The sequence below is a fragment of the Lissotriton helveticus genome, chromosome 4_1 (genome assembly GCF_964261635.1).
Source record: "Lissotriton helveticus chromosome 4_1, aLisHel1.1, whole genome shotgun sequence".
Lineage (NCBI taxonomy): Eukaryota > Metazoa > Chordata > Amphibia > Caudata > Salamandridae > Lissotriton > Lissotriton helveticus.
The window spans coordinates 1,467,156,657-1,467,174,053 of record NC_136063.1 but is presented as its reverse complement, the minus strand read 5'-3'; positions in this window follow the sequence as shown (position 1 = coordinate 1,467,174,053).

The window sequence follows — 17,397 nt, the reverse complement described above, 5'->3', positions numbered from 1 at the left end:
TGATTCTGGCAGTTAGTGCAGCAATTTTAAGTCCTGACCTGGTGAACAAGCTGTTGTTTGTCATAGCTGTCAAGTGACCTCATTATGTGACATTATCAGCCAGTATTGTCTTTTTAACTAATATATTGTTGCATTCAGGTTGATGCAGTTTTTCTTATCATTATTTCAAGTATGATGGGTTGGCTAAAATGCCTCAACTGGCTGACAGTATAACACATGACAGCTACCTGTATTTTATATAATTACATTACTCAGTATAAGGGTAAGCGTAGGGGTAGAGTGGTGTTGAACAAAGTAACAAATGCAAATAAAAGTGTACTGGTTACTTTTGTAATCATTTGTAGTCATCTGTGCACAGACAAACAACTTGTATTTTTAACACATGAAGTTGTGGAGAGGATTGCAGTCCCTGACTTAGAGTAGAAATGGCTGGCAAGGAAGAGATAGGTGAATTCTTTTCTTATTAGTGCCTCCAACTAAACTCAGCTATGATGAGCCCACGCAGCATTTGTTGCCAGAGTCCCACCTTCCTCTTAAAGCCTCAGTTTGTTACCTCTCAAGATTATTCATTGACACTTACCAATAACGCATGAGGCAATAATTTTTGCCAAAAAGAAAACAATTTTGTGTATTACTTAGCACACTGCCATATCACTAGCCCTGAATTAATTCATTTTCTCTGGTACCTAAACTTGCGTAAACATGATTACACTCTGCATTTGGAGGCTGCCAGCTGCCAGACACTCACTTCTAAACTAGTCCTTGGAAGGATGACAGAAGTCAGTTTGAAATATAGACTTTCAATTCATAGAACCAGACTTGCCTGGCACTCTGTAGAAGAATGACTAGTTAGTGGGATGGACAGATTCAGCATTTTAAAGAAGCACCACTCTCTCAGATTGAGAGAGGGAACAAGGGAATGAAAATGTCTGAAAAGCAATGGCATAGCCATATATGGTGCAGCAGGTGCAGTGGCACAAGGTTCTAGAGGCTTAAGTGGCCTCATGAGCTTGATTACTGCTTTACCAAACCACTTATCCACCAGTTAGAAGGCCCATTTTACTTGCCTGCACTAGGGTCCTTTGCACAATTGCTACACCACTGCTGAACTTTAGTGTTTTAAAAATGTAATACTACAGCAGTGGCAAACTAAACATGCACTGATCTAAACAGAAACAAAGAAAATGAAATGCCACTGACTGTGGCCAGTGCTTAATTTGTAAAATAATAAGTGTTGGTGCCCAAAGTATTCCTCAGTATCATGCATGCCAGTGCTGCAAAAAGTCTGGAATGCGGAATACCAAGGCTGGGTAGTCTTGATTTCACCCCGTGCCTCTTTTATCCACCACTAGACACTCCCTGATACTTTATCAAACTCTCACTGTTTGTTCCTTGCCCTGCTGTCTCCCAATCCTTAACTGTTATTACGTATATTTCTCATCTTTCTTTTCCCCCTTTCCTGCTCTTCTCTCTATTTTTCTGGGTCAAAATCTGATGATGAAAAATGCGTTTCGATTCCCCATAATGATTGCTAGTAGGCCCCACCTGCCCCACCGGCGCAAATTAAGGACTGGCTGTGGCTGTTCACAGATTTGTGGCATTTTAGTATGTTTGTACAAGGACATCAATGGTTCATTCCAAACACCTGAAAACTAAACTTCTTGTACTGTGCAGACTAATCTGTCAGTGGAGTTGCACACCAATATTAAAAGCCTCCAGGATAATCATGCTCAGGCTTGATGCAGTCTGTGACCTGGAAGGCCCAAGGAAGAGTGTGTTGCTAGGCAACACCACTGCTTTTCAAGCTGAACTGTAATAGTTGCAAGTTGCAACTGTTACAATCTCAAGTGAGCTGCTGCCACGAGAAATTCCTGTTTTCTGAATTCAGGAGCATTTTACTGAGTAAAATGTCCCCGTTCCTCTGTTCCTGGTGCTGTCTTTTCTTCTTAGAGGCTAGGGGTGGCAAAGACATTGCTAGGGGCAGCAGGGGACCTGCTAGGGGGTCGGAGTTGCGATCCCCAATTGATGTCCATGCTGAGTGAAGACTGTAAAGCAGTATTAACAACTCCTGCTCATTCCCAGAAAGAAAGCACTAAAGACACCTGATGGCCATAACAGTGGCCTGACTGCCATAACAGGGTATTACTTATGTAAATCCGCCAATGGGGTATTGGGCTTAGTGTTCAGAAATATATATACCTTTCTGAGTTTGTGCATCGGTTTCACACATGCTTCCACTTCAAACTGCTGTAAGTTAAAATCACAGAAAAAGAAACAATTGATTACTACTTAGAAAAATGCAAAAATTGTAATAAAAAAAAAATGTTTCTTACTACACTGCTTGTACCTGAAAGCTGGGAAGATGGTGGTCAGCATAGTACACCATCGGGCAATTTTTAAAAGAAGAACCATTCACTTTATATAAATGTTGCTGTAGTTTAGTTTTTTTCTGTTCGCTCCAAAGGAATCCATAAACTCTGGGTACCAACAAGAAATTAGAGCGCATTTCTCCAGAGGGGGTGTGGTTTGAAGAGGTGAGAGGTCAGCACCCCTGGAAGGGATCAAGAAAGCCTCTCAGAGACTTGGGACAACACGGGTCTGACATTTGGATCCGTTCTGTTAACATCGCACAGGAGGAATAACAGTGTAAGATGATGGTATTCTTACAAAGGCAACAACTTCCAAGGAGAAGCAACAACACAACGATGGTAGTCATGACCAACACGTGTGCAAAGATATACAACAAGAGGACAATGATACCATATCCCCCATCTCATAGGTTGGAGTCAAAAAGAAGAGAGACTTTCAATAAATCACAAACTGATGATTGTGACGATCACAAGTGCTTATGGGAGATAAAGTAAAAATATATAGCAAGATCACTAAAGCTTTAAAATACTAAGCATAAAGAGAAGACCTTTACTGTAGCAGATGTTCCGTAATTATATGAATGGTCGAGAAATAGCAATGAATGCTAATGTACATAACAAATATAAAATAGCTAGAATTGAACTTGAAAAGCCTTAGGGGCAACTGAGTGACTTTTATCTCGAACCCACAACTATGACTGGGCCTGAGCACTTAAAGATGTCCACTGTGTTTTTGTAGTTATCAATTAAAATTAGGGCATAGGGCCTCTCCAATGTGGTCATCTCTACACTTGCTGAAAGGCAGAACATTGATTTTGCTGACGTACTGCCAGTGGGTGGTGGGGTCTAGATAGTTAAGTGACTTTGTCATTGTTAATGATTCAAGTAAGAAAGTTATGGCGAGTCTGATTCCTCCAGAAAATAACACTTTCCACAAACACACAAGCAAGACTGTGCCCACCACACATAACATTCCACAGCCTAGGGTTCTTTAACATTCGATCCCAATTTTGAGGACCTCTTTTACATTACTATATTAATTGTAATTTCTTTTGCATCCTGTACCTCACAGTGTTTAAACCTAGGTGAGGTTGGCTGGTTGACTTGTTGTCAATTTTTTTTAAAACTAACATGCAGCGAATATGAGCAAGGGGGTGGGTGCTGACCTGTTAGAGAAGGGGGTGGGTACAGAGGAAAATGGGAATGCTTTATCTGCAGCGACAATGAAAACGGGAAACAGAGATGGCACAAAAACAGGTAAGTTAGGGAAAGATATTCTTCTCAATGAATTGGAAGTATCTAAAGGTGACAATACAAGCACATTAGACAGTTTTAAGCGTTTACTGTATATGGGGTTGGCCATGCCCTTGGGAACTCATCTTTCATTAAAATTGAAAGAGAAGATATGGAAAGGGGAATTTGTTGATGTGTTTAAACTCTTACATAATGAAGTTCAAGCAAAAAAGGCAGCATGAGAGCTAGTGAGCCAACCTACCTTGCCTACCACCATTAACACATGGACATCTGCATTTCTAATATACGTGAATGTCTTCGGTCCATTTTTAAATCCATGGACATAATAAGAAAGGCGCATATAGATTTTGAGGGCTACGCTTGGTTGGACTATGATGAAGAATCTAGAGTTCAGTTGAGCTTAAATCCAGAAAAGCCTTGGGGAGAGGTGGGTAATGGACTTTGGCTTCAGTGGATGTATCGGACATGCCCTCCACCCACAGTGCTTACAGCCAGTGGTTTGGCTGTACAGTATCCTTCTTTTCTCGGTAGGCCTACCCTAGGTGGTGGGCGACATGGGGTAGGTTCCACGCACCATACTCCGGCACTTCTTAGCGCTTTAACAGGGGATATTGCCCAAGAAACCCTGTAAGCACAAATATGAATGTGCCAAATGTGGCGGTAAACAAGCAGTGCTACAATGTTTTGGGGAGCGAGCCAACTTCAATTTCAGTGGGCAGGGCAGAGGAGGTGGAGGACAACCTCAACCTGGGCAAAAAAAGCTTCTACACCAATTAAGTGTGAGGAATTGTATTCATGGTTAGTTCTTTACCCATACAGGGAAGAGGCTTTGATGATAGAGTGGGGTGTCAGAGAAGGATTCTGGTTGGGTTAACAAGGACCACATCAATGTAGGTTTGCAGATAATTTGAAATTTGCCAGAGAAGGAGCCCATGTGATATAAAACAAACTAAAGAAAGAAGGTGAAGAAGGATGTATTGCTGGTCCATTTGATTATTGGCCTCTGCAGGACCTAATAGTCTTTCCTTTGGGGGTTATGCCCAAGAAAACACCTAGAGAATTCCAGTTGATACATAACTTGTCCTGGCCCGAAGGTGCCTCAGTGAATGATTTCATTGAAAGGAGGACACAGCAGTGCATTTTGCATCAGTTGACATAGATATGGACTTGATGAGGAGATGTGGTGAAGGGGCTGAATTAGCCAAATGCGATATACAATCAGTCTTTAGGTTTTTGCCATTGCATCCTCAAGATTTTCCTTTATTAGGTATCCAATTTGAGTAAAGACTCTATGTTGACAAAGTTTTTCTGATGGGCTGCTCACTATCTTTTAGGCTGTTTGACACATTCAGTACATTTTTGGAGTGGTGCTTTAAGGCTCAGTTAGGTCATGAGTTTGCCACACATTACCTAGATAATTTTCTGTTTGTTGGAAAAAGAAATACAGGTACTTGTGGTTTGGGTTTACAAAGTTTTCAGAGTTTGGCTACGGAACTTGGGGTCCCCTTAGCAGCGAACAAAACAGAAGGTCCTAGCACAGTTCTAGTTTTCCAAGGTATTGAGCTTCATACAATTTGAATGGAAGCTAGACTACATGAAGACCAGGTACGTGAGCTACTATAGAAGCAGCTAAGCTGCAACTTCAGCAACTGCAGAGGCTATTGGACCACCTTAATATTGCATGTAGGGTGGTTAGAACAGGCAGGTTATTTTGTAAGAATATAGGGTTTGCCATGTTGGGAGTACAGCTCTCTCACAATAGGATCAGAATCTCAGCAGCACTGAGGTCGGGCCTCGAGGTGTAGAGGATGTTTTTAAGAGGTTTTAATGGAGTCACTATGTGGCTGCTGGAGGAAGGATTTCATTGGCAGATTGAGATCTTTTCAGATGCAGCTGGAGCAGATGGAGTTGGCATTTTCTGGGAAGGCAGGCGGTGCTTGGAACATTGGTCAACAGGGTGAAAGAAAGGAGGTAGAAGCACTGCAGTTTAAAAAGCATTTCCGCTCCTTGTAGCTCTTGCCATGTAGGGTGCATATCTGGCCAATAAAACAGCTTCCTTTAACATTGACAACAGCACTCTGGCATCCTTTGTGAACAGGCAATGAGCAAAAGATAGAAAACTGCTGAAATTGTTGCCATGAGGTTTATCAAATCAAACACCGACAGTGTGTCAGGCACCACAATTGCAGGAAAATTGGCAGGAATCCATTTTTATGGCAAGTTTTTCTGAACTTCTGAACCAAACACAGTTGCAATTGGTAGGAGAATATTAAAAAGCATGGACAGAAAAGAGGAGAGGTGGGAAGAAGAGAGACCCAGTTTGCAAGAAGAATATTGGTCGGTCTTTGAGGTAATGTTGTTTATGTTGTGCATGTTATGTTTGTTTTTTGGGGCTTTTCGCATTTCAGAGTTGTTAGGTAGGAGCTCAGGTGAAGGTTTGAATGTGGAAGATGTCCATGAGGGTGAGAACAGAATTCAAATTAATTTAAAGAAATATAGGGGTCAAATTGGTAAAGGAGCTGAAACTGTATTGCATGAGATAAGAAGCAGTATGTGTCAGGTGAAGGCATGGCCTAAGTTCAAAGAGGTCGGGGGACCAGATCAGTTTTTGTTTTTTGTTATGAGGATGGATAAATGTTGTTTTCTGCCCCCCAATTGTTGGCAGTTATGAGGAAAGTTTTAGGGCGAATGGGGGAAAATCCTTAAGATTTTGTTGCACACTCCTTCAGAATTGGTGCAGCCTCTGAAGCCGCTAGGTTGGGATGCTCTTTGAAGGAGCTCATGAAATTTGGCAGATGGTCTTCTATGTGTTGTAAGGATTATATCAGAGATATTGAGAAGTTATGATGACTTTTGTTTCCTCTTGTAAACATGTCTCCTTTCTAATTGAAGGTTGTGTACCAGGATCAAGTGTGGCTTTTTTCTATGTTTGGATTACGCCCATTCTTTTGCTAAATGTACCTCAAAGCAGGCAGGGATTTACCCATTTGAAAAAAAATTGGACTTTAAATCTACAAAAACTAGTTCAATGATGGGGTTGAGGGGGCGTGAGGTGGGGACAACTTTTGTCAATCAATCAGGACATTTGTTAAGCGTGCTACATACCTGTGAGGGTCTCAAGGCGCTGGAGGTGTGGGGGGGTGGGTGCTGCTACTGGTCTTGAGAAGTCGTCTGAAGGCCAGGAGGTCTTGGGTCTGCCGTAGGTTAGTGGGGAGGGTGTTCCAGGTCTTGGCGGCGAGGTGGGAGAAGGATCTGCCGGCGGCGGTTGTTCTTCGGATGTGCGGCACTGTGGCGAGGGCGAGGCTGGCGGAGCGGAGCTTGCGGGTAGGGGCGTAGAAGCTGAGTCATTTGTTGGGGTACGCTGAGCCAGCGTTGTGGAGGGCCTTCTGTGCGTGGATGAGGAGCTTGAAGGTTATTGTCTTGTTGACGGGGAGCCAGCGCAGGTCTCTCAGGTGGGGTGTGATGTGGCTGCGGCGGGGGATGTCGAGGATTAGTCGTGCTGAGGCGTTCTGGATGCGTTGCAGCCGTCTCAGGAGTATGTTTGATGTTCCTGCGTAGAGGGCATTTCCGTAGTCCAGTCCACTGGAGACAAAGGCCTGGGTTACTGTTCTTCTCATTTCGGTGGGGATCCACTTGAAGATTCTGCGGAGAATTCATAGGGTGTAGAAGCAGGATGAGGAGACGGCGTTGACCTGTTCGGTCATGGAGAGGGTGGAATCGAGGATGACCCCCAGGTTGTGTGCGTGGTCAGTGGGTATCGGGGCTGTTCCCAGTGATGTTGGCCACCAGGAGTCGTCCCAGGCTGAAAGGGTGGAGCCGAGGATGAGGACCTCCGTCTTGTCCGAGTTCAACTTCAGTCGGCTGTTCCGCATCCATTCGGCGACGGCCTTCATTCCTTCGTGGAGGTTGGTTTTGGCGGTGTGAGGGTCTTTGTGAGGGAGATGATCAGCTGGGTGTCGCCGGCATAGGAGATGATGTTGAGGTCGTGCTGACGGGCGACGTAGGCGAAGGGTGCCATGTATATGTTGAACAGCATTGGGCTGAGGGAGGAGCCCTGGGGTACGCTGCAGATGATCTCGGTGGCGGTGGAGCTGAAGGGGGGCAGGCCCTTCTCTTGGATCCCAGCGTCGTGTAGGCGTGTTCGTAGTGTCTGGTGGCAGACCCTGTCGAAGGCGGCTGACAGGTCCAAGAGTATGAGGGCTGCTGTTTCTCCGTTGTCGAACAGGGTCCTGATGTCGTCCGTGGCGGCGATGAGGGCGGTTTCGGTGCTGTGGTTGCTGCGGAAACCGGAGTGGGATGGGTCCAGGTTGTCGTTGTCCTCGAGGTAGCGGGTTAGTTGCTGGTTGACGATTTTCTCGGTGATCTTCGCCGGGAATGGGACGAAAGTTCTTGAGGTCCTTGGGGTTCACCTTGGATTTCTTGAGTAAGGCGTTGATCTCGGCGTGCTTCCAGCCCTCTGGGAAGATTGCTGTCTCAGAGGATGTGTTGATGACTTTCCGGAGATGGGGTGCGATGATTGTGCTGGCTTTGTTGAAGACGTGGTGTGGGCATGGGTCAGACGGGGATCCAGAGTGGACGGAGTTCATGACTTTGATGGTGTCATAGTTGTTGACGTAGGACCATGTGATCAGGCGGCAGGTGGTCGCAGCGGTGGGGGTCTCGGTGGTTGGCGGGGCGGTCATGGGGTTGAAGCTGTCGTGGATGTCTGCGATCTTGCGGTGGAAGTAGGTGGCCAGTGAGTCGCACAGGTCCAGCGAAGGGGGGATCTAGTTGGTGTTGGAGCTGGGGTTGGAGAGTTCCTTCACAATGCTGAAGAGCTCTCTGCTGTTGTGTGCGTTGTTATCCAGGCGGTCCTTGAATGCGGTCCTCTTGGCGGTTCTGATGAGTTGATGGTGTCTGCGGGTGGCGTTCTTGAGGGCTGTGTAGTTGTCTGCTGATCGTTCGCGGAGCCAGTTCTTCTCCAGTTTCCGGCAAGTATGGTTGGAGGCCTGGAGGTCTTCAGTGAACCAGGTGGCTTTCTTGCTGGTGTGGCTGTTGGAGGCTGTCTTGAGCGGGGCGAGGGTGTTGGCGTAGTCGTTGATCCACTGCCGGAGGTTGAGGACGGCGGTGTCGGGTTCGGTGGGGTCGGCTGGTAGGCTCTGGGCGAGGGTGGTAACTAGCTGCTCTTCAGTGACTTTTCCCCAGCAGCGACGAGGCATCTGTTGGGTGCGGCTATGTGCGGTGGGCTTCCTGAAGGTAAAGTGGACGCAGCGGTGGTCGGTCCAGTGGGTTTCGGTGGTGTGGTTGAAGGAGACGTGGGGGCTAGCGGAGAAGATGGGGTCTATCGTGGGACCGGCGGCGTGGGTGGGTGTTGTCACAAGCTGTCTGAGTCCGAGGTTGGCGAGGTTGGCGATCAGGCTGGTGGAGTTGACGTTGTTGTTGTTCTCGAGGTGGAAGTTCAGGTCCCGGAGGAGGATGTAGTCTGTGGAAGCGAGGGCGCGCATGCTGATGAGGTCGGTGATGGAGTCGCTGAACTGTGGTCTGAGTCCAGGGGGTCTGTAGATGAGGGTTCCTCTGATGGTGGTGTTGGGGTCGGTGTGAATCTTTAAGTGCAGGTGTTCGGCGGTGCTGAGGGTGTCGGCGGTGCTGGTCGAGACGCTGAGGGTGTTCTTGTGGAAGATGGCAATTCCACCTCCTGTTCCGTTGGTACGGTCTCTGCGGGTGATCTTGTAGCCTTCCGGGATGGCTATGTTGATGTAAGGTGCTGAGGCGGGGGTCAGCCAGGTCTCTGTCAGGAAGGCGACGTCTCGGGCAGTTGAGTCGAGGAGGTCACAGATTTTGACGGCGTGTTTGCGGCCGGAGCGGGAGTTGAGGAGGATGCACCTCAGGTAGTTGGGTTCATTGGTAGGTGGTTTCACGGGTCGGATACTGGTGAAGCTGCAGTTCCGGCAGGTGAAGGGCCCTTGGGTGTGCTTCGGGGTGGCCTGGTAGCAGGTGTGTTCTCATCCGGGGTTGAGTGCGTGGAGGGTGCTGGCGTCGTAGTGTAGTCGGGTGTCGTGGTGTCTTCGGGGTCCACGGGTTCTGGCAATGGCCGCGGTCCAGGCGCGACGGGCACAGCAGCTGCCATATAAGGGGATGTGGGAGGGAGGAGCAGCTGGGAGGTGGGAGCTGGGCAGCGAATGAGAGAGCGGGTGTTGGGGCCGCAGGGAGGTAGCGGCGGGAAGGGACGGGACGGAGTGATACTGAAGGCAAAAGGGGGCAGGGCAGGGGCGCTATCCAGTCAACAACGCAGGGCAATAGTTAACAGTGATAGAAATAAAATGGCACAGTACAGTTTAGCAATGGAACAACAAGGGTTTGGCGTACAGCGCAGCAGGGCCACGTCGTAAATAGTTTAAACAAAACAAAATGCCAATACTGCGTAGTCTTTTTAACCACTACAGTGAACAATGAAATTAAACAATTGTATCACCAAAGACTTTCAGTTTAGTCTGAATCAATCTATTTATTGACTTAATTATTTTTAGAATTTTTTCAAAATTACATAGATCATTTTACATTGGAGAAATATAGTAAAAATATACAAATATATACAAAATTCCTTATTATGTGCAAAAGAGGGGGACCTTTTTAAATACAGTGGTGTGTAAATGAGAAAAAGATTATGCTCCAGACATCAAATCAACCACCGTTTTATTTCAAACATTCTGTGACACTCTCATACCACATTCTGACACTCATTCAAAACCACAAAAGAAAAAAGAAGAAGAAAGATTATGAGATGTACCTCACCCAAGCTTTTTTTAACAAGGTACTATACAATTCTAAAGACTATTTTTTGTCCAAAATGAGCCATCTAATTCATTTGTATACAATTTACATTTTTACATATATCATATAAACACAAAAGATTGGCCCAAATGAAAGCTCAACGCGTTTACAGGATCTGTTCTCTACGGTCCTGAGGAGAATCCCCACAATTCAGGGGCTTCGAAACGCGTTGACCTTTCATTTGGGCCAATCTTTTGTGTTTATATAATATGTGTAAAAATGTAAATTGTATACAGATGAATTAGATGGCTCATTTTGGACAAAAAATAGTCTTGTCAGAAATTTACAGAATTGTATAGTACCTTGTTCAAAAAAACTTGGGTGAGGTACATCTCATAATCTTTATTCTTTTTTCTTTTGTGGTTTTGAATGAGTGTGAGAATGTGGTATGGGACTGTCACAGAATGTTTGAAATAGAACGGTGGTTGATTTGATGTCTGGAGCATAATCTTTTTCTCATTTACACACCACTGTATTTAAAAAGGTCCCCTTCTTTTGCACATAATAAGGACTTTTGTATATATTAGTATATTTTTACTATATTTCTTCAATGTAAAATAATCTATGTAATTTTGAAAAAATTCTAAAAATAATTAAGTCAATAAATAGATTGATTCAGACTAAACTGAAAGTCTTTGGTGATACAATTGTTTAATTTCATTGTTCACTATAGTGGTTAAAGAGACTACGCAGTATTGGCATTTTGTTTTGTTTAAACAGTACAGTTTAGAGCAGAGACCATTGAACCCTAACTGAGCACCACATTTTTTAATTAGGTTAATGAGCTCAATCAATACACTTATTTTACCAGGAACATCACAAAACCTATTTTAATTCAGTTTTTGTAAAAACACCACTTTACACACACTACAAACCAACACCCTCACACCCCACTTCATCAGACGGCTGCGAAAAAGCTCTCCGGTACAGAGCCCCTTCGGGGCTGCCTGTCAGGCATTGCAGCGCTGGCCGGATAAGGAGCAAGCCCAATGATGAAGCATTACACCCTCTGGGGTTGTGAGGGTACCTGCTCCTATATGGGGTACTCCATCCATACTGGAACACATAAAAAACTCCCCAATCATTTTCATCCTTTGAACTCTCAAGGAACGGCACACCCTTTGATCGCTGACCTTGCATCTATTTAGGAGCAAGTGTGCTGGACCTATTCAAAAAAAGCTCCAGGTTCCCTTTTTGCGAAGAGTATATCTGAAGATACAAATTTAAAAAATGCTCGACTTCATTGTATTTATTTTCATTGATAGTAACATAACATTTGCACATAAACTCCATTCTGGCAACACAGTGCCAATCAGACAGCACAGTACAAAGTGAATCTCTAACCCCATCGCCCATCCCCATAAATCCACTTTAATCCAATAATCATTTAGAACAAATATCTGAGACAATCAGGGAACTGTGATTGTACATGCATATGGAAGTCTAACCTATTCGGAGTCCCCCTCCCATAGCCCCCCACTGCTCGTCTAGTGTGACACCCATTCAACATGTCTGATGACTAGACCTAGTCTCCTGGATCCCACGTCCTCAGATCTTCTCATAATTTTTTCTTGCAAACTCTACCCTTGTAGATCTCACACTGTAGAATCCTGTAGATTTCTATCTCCACTTGCAATTCTCTAATTGACCGGGGAGTCTCACTTCCCCATATCCAGGCAATGTCTCTCTTTGCCACCATGAACCCCACATTCACCAGAACCTTTTGGTGTCTTGTTAGAACTGAAGGCCCCCAGACTCTCAGTAGAGCCGTCTTTGGTTTCTACTCAATAACCTCTCCAACCACACACTCCAAGGACCTTGCTACTTGTTCCCAGAAATGACAGATCCAAGGGCAATGCCACCAAGGATGAATAAACGTCCCTTCCATCCCATACTTTCTAACACAATGAGCATCTCCTGCCCTCTCAATTTTGTATAGCAGTGTTCGGTTGTAGTACATCCTGTGGAGGAGTTTTCGCTGAATCAGCCAGTAGCTGGCCTTAATTGCACCTTCCTTTCGGAGACCCAGTGACCCATGCCAATCTTCATCGTCAACCTCTCCTATGTCCTGGTCCCATCTATCCCTGGGGTGTGCTATTGCCCCCTGTGTGTTCTTCCACAACGTGCCACATGTCAGAGGTCTCAGCTTATGCCAGACCTGCCCGTCTTGCAGTTTCCTTTTCAATGCAGAGTCTTCTTGTGTCTCCTCCTCCCTGTCTATGCTCCAGAGGAGTGCATGTCGCAGCTGTCTGTTTTTCAACCACTGAGTAATCAGCATACGATATTCCATTTGAAGCTATATTTAAAGGGAACCACTCCATTAGTATCCCACACCTCTGAGAGTGTAGAGATATCTATCATGTCCCTCCCCTAAAAACCTTTCAGGGTAACCACTTGTCTACTTGAACCCTTGGGATTCTACTCACAAGGGCAACGGTAGCGGACATTGCTCCATTCAGCCGCCAATAGGGAAATAGTGGTATTTCTCCCAGTTAAATGCAAATCCTGAGTATTTCTCAAATATTTCGAGGAGTTTGTGAACATGGGTCAAAGACTGCTTCATATTTGTCAGATAGAGCAGTATATCATCCGCATAGAGAAATATTCTTTCCTCTCTTTCTGAAGCACCCGTCCAGACCCATATTTGTGCATCTATCCTTATGAGTACCACCAGGGGCACCTCTGCCAGTGCGAAAAGCATCAGTGAGACGAAATAACCCTGTCTCGTGCCTCTTCTAATAGGGATCTTTTCTGAGAGGCAGCCATTGACTTTTATACTAGCCAAAGACTCAGCATAAAGCAATTTTATCCAGGTGAGGTAACTGGGTCCAAATCCCATCTGTTCCAAAAGCATGAAAAGAAAAGGCCACTCCACTAAGTCGACCATCTTATTGGCGTCCAACAACATAATGGCCCAGGAACCCCCCTCTGCTCCTGGTTGTGTTTTAATATGTAGGTTTTGGAGGTTCTGTTTTGTCAAACCACCTTACATAGTCTGTTGGCCAGTACTTTAGCAAGGATTTTTGTATCTCATTAAGAAGGGAGATTGGTCTGTATGATACCTTAGGTAAGTGGACAATGGTTGCCGTCCGTAAATCAGCCGGCAGCTTCCCAGTGCGGCGAGCCTCACAATACATTTTGAGTAATGGTTTAGCCACTCTACAGGTCAGTTTGCAGAAGAATTCTATTTGTTAGCCCACTTGGACCAGGGGCCTTTCCTGCCTGCATCTGTGCTATTGCCACCATAATTTCCGACACAGTGATGTCTTCCTCCAGCTCCTCCCTTTGGGTCACACTCAAAGTTTTTACTGGACAGTCACACACAAGGCGTCTAATACCCTCTTCCAATGCCTCCACCCAGGGCTTACAGAAGGCAACCATATAGGCTGAAAATGCTGCCGCAATTTGTCTGCCACCACTCACAGTCTCCCCACCTCAAGTCCGAACTCCAGTACATGCATACTTTCCTGTTCCTTGCTGCCTATCCAATCCAACAGCTTTATCGCAAACTTCATAGATTCACTTCCCTGGCTTCAATTTGGCTACATGAAATATGCAGGGGGTAACAAGTCCTTTATTTGAAGTCAGAGCACAGCCTCTTCAGTTACAAGTGGAGAAGAGATCAGCTCTGACCCCCACATCCTGCCAGTTGATAGCCCATCCAGGCACACCTAATCCTTCTAATGTGTAGCTGCCTGAGAGGAATAAACAAAGTCCAACTGCCAACTACACCCAGTCATGTGCCTCAGATTAGGCTGCAGGCACCAAATAGTTTAGGGCAGGAAAAGGGCGACTATCTAAAAGTTGCATTTTCAAAATTGTAACTTAAAATCTGGCATTACCATTAAAGAGGATTTTCAATTACAATTTATCAGACACCAAACATGAAATGCTTACCTGTTCCCAATCATGTATGTAATAAGGCAACCCATTTTATCCTATGGGAACGGTAGGCTCCACAGAAGTGAAAAATTAATGTAAGTGTTTTTCAATACCAGGGAATGTAAAACTTAAAAGTACATGTCCAACCTTTTAATTACAATGCACCCTGACCTATGGGGTGCATAGGCCCTACCTTAAGGGTGACCTATATGCAATAAATGGGGAGGTTTAAGACTTGGCAAGGGGGTTACATTGCAAAGTCAAATTTGCAGTTTAAAACTGTATTTAGGATGCACTGGCTGGCCTGTGACATGTTTTAAGGGGATACCTAAGTGGGTGGGACAATAAATGCTGCAGGCCCACTAGTAGCATTTAATTTACAGGCCCTAGGTATATGATATACCACTTTAGTAGGGACTTATAAGTAAATTAAATATGACAATCAGGTGTAAGACATATTTACCATGTTTTAGGGATAGAGCAGAAGGACTTTAGTACTAGTTAGCAGTGATAAAGTCCACAGAGTCCTAGAGCCAACAAAAATTAATTTCAACAAAACGTGGAGTGTAAAGCCAAAAAGTTTGATGGTGAACCTGCATAGAGGGTCAAGCCCAACATGACCCCACTTCAGCCAATGCAGTTGGATCCCTCTGTCTACACTAAGGGTGGGCGGCCAGCTACGCTCCGTGCACGGAGTGCATGTAGTGCCATCTCCTACGCATTTTGCGTAGCGGGCGTAGCCAGGCGGCACTACGCGCGCTCTGCAGACGGTGCGTAGCCGGCCGCCACCCGCCTCCCTCCCGCCCTCCCTAAATACTTAAATAAAAGGACAGTAAGCTTTTAAAAACACTTACCTTGTCTGCCGCGTCCCCGGGGCTCCCTCTCGCCGTCCCGCGATTCGCGCCGCCATTTCGGATACTAATGCGCATGCGCGGGCGGCCGCGCATGCGCATTTCTCATGAGAAATGCGCATGCGCGGGCGCCCGCGCATGCGCATTAGTATCTGAATCGGTGGCGGCGCGAATCCAGGGACGGCGAGAGGGAGCCCCGGGGACGCGGCGGACAAGGTAAGTGTTTTTAAAAGCTTTCTATCCTTTTATTTAAGTATTTAGGGAGGGCGGGAGGGAGGCGGGCGGCGCGTAGTGGGGCTACGCGGAGTGCGCGGGTGGGCGTAGTTTTGCGCCCACTTCGCGTTGCTCCGCGGAGCCCCACTCCGCACACTACGCCCAGAGTTAGTCTACACTCTCCTGAGTCACTGAACCGACCCAAGGGAAACCCTTATCCTTACCTGTAGACCCAATCTGTGCAGCACCTAACTTAACTTGCTCACAGATGCATTCCAGTAGGCAGCCAGTACCACTAGGGCCAACAAAGTTATGTGGCTCATTCCAGCCCTTAGATCAGTCTTCTGTCCTCAATCCAACAAAAGCTCTGTCCACAAGAACAGCAACCAACAGAGGCCACTGATAGCTGTCAGTGTCAAGAACCAGGTCCAAAGCCATACATGGATCTCTGGCCTCTGAGTTTTCTCAGAGTGAGGAGCCACAGTCCGGGTGTTAGGCACCCTTCCTCCAGTTTCTGCCTCACCAGTCCAGGGGTGGTATCCTGAGACTGGCCACTCATCCCAGGACCTTTACCTTGAGGCTGGTCTGGGTGAGTCCTTCCTCCGTCTCCATCTATACCTATGTACCCTCAGTTTGGAGTAGTACCCCCAGAACTCTGAGTTTTCAGGGCACTCTAGGCAGCCGCCCCTCCCGACACCAGTGGTAACTCATTCCCCAGAATGCAGTCTAAGGGCATCTGGGGACTAACTATGACCCTTCTCTGAGTCACCTCCACTCCAGGGATACCAGGGCAATGTGCAGAAAAAGTCTGTCCCTTGGGTGTGGCCGGTGTACTGTTCTGGCGAAACCAGCCTTTCCACTACCACGACGTTGATGTAGCTTCGCATTGGTAGCCATCGCAAGCAGCTGATGCTGTCGCACGAAGTGCAGATCTTGCGCTGCCAGGAGTTTTGGTGATCACTGTGGCATGAAGAGTCGGTTTCGCTAGAACTTTGTGTTGTTGGGCGGCAAGGGGCAAAAGGATCTTGGCACGAATGGGCCCGATCGAATTTGCAAAGAGCCTAAAACTTCAGTTTTTCTCCTTTTCTTTGGGGAGAAGCTCAACTGAGGCCACACTAAGGGTCCACGGCCTGAAGGACACCTCTTAGGGGCAGGAGCTCACTCCAGCAAAGACAAGCAGGTCTAGGGCAGGTCCAGTTGCAAGTCCAGGCAGCAGGACAGCTGGGCAATTGCAGGGATCCTCTGGAGCTTGTAGATAAAAACAGATAAAAACAGAAGGTCAGTCTGCTCACCCTTGGAGTAACTTCAGCCTGGGGTGAAGGTTGCAGGTATGTTCTTCCTTCTCAGCTAGCAGAGCTGCAGATCACAGAGCAGCAGAGTACCAGTGCAGCAAAGTGGCAGTCCTGTTTGCAGCAAAGCACTACAGCAGTCCTTCTTCTGTAGCATCTGAAAAGGGAGTCTGAGGGTCCCCTTTTAATTCATGTTGCCTTCTTTGAGGTAGGAGAAATGTGTCAAATAATTTGCTTTGAAGTGCTTGAAGTATCCTGACTCCCTTCCCTGGCTCCCAGCTGGCTGCATGAACAATTCAAGGGGGAAAAGTATTTTGTGTGAAGCCAGAGCACAGCCTATTCATCTGCAATTGAACCGCCACCCCGATCCTGTCAATTGATGGCCAATCCAGTCACACCTATTCCCTCCATTGTGTAGCTGTCTGAGAGAAATAAACAAAGTCCAAATGCCAAATACATCCAGTCATGTGACCCAGGACAGGCACCAAATAGTTTAGGGCAGAAAAATGCCAACTTTCTAAAAGCAGCATTTTCAAAATTGTTAAGAATTGGCAAGTGAGTTATTTTGCCAAGTTGAACTGCAATGCAGGTATGGTACATGTTTTAAGGGCTGCTTACTTGGGTGGTACAATAAGTGCTGCAGGCCCAATAGTAACATTTAATTTGCCAGCCTTGAGTATATGGTATATCACTTTACTAGAGACTTACAAGTAAATTAAATATGGCAAT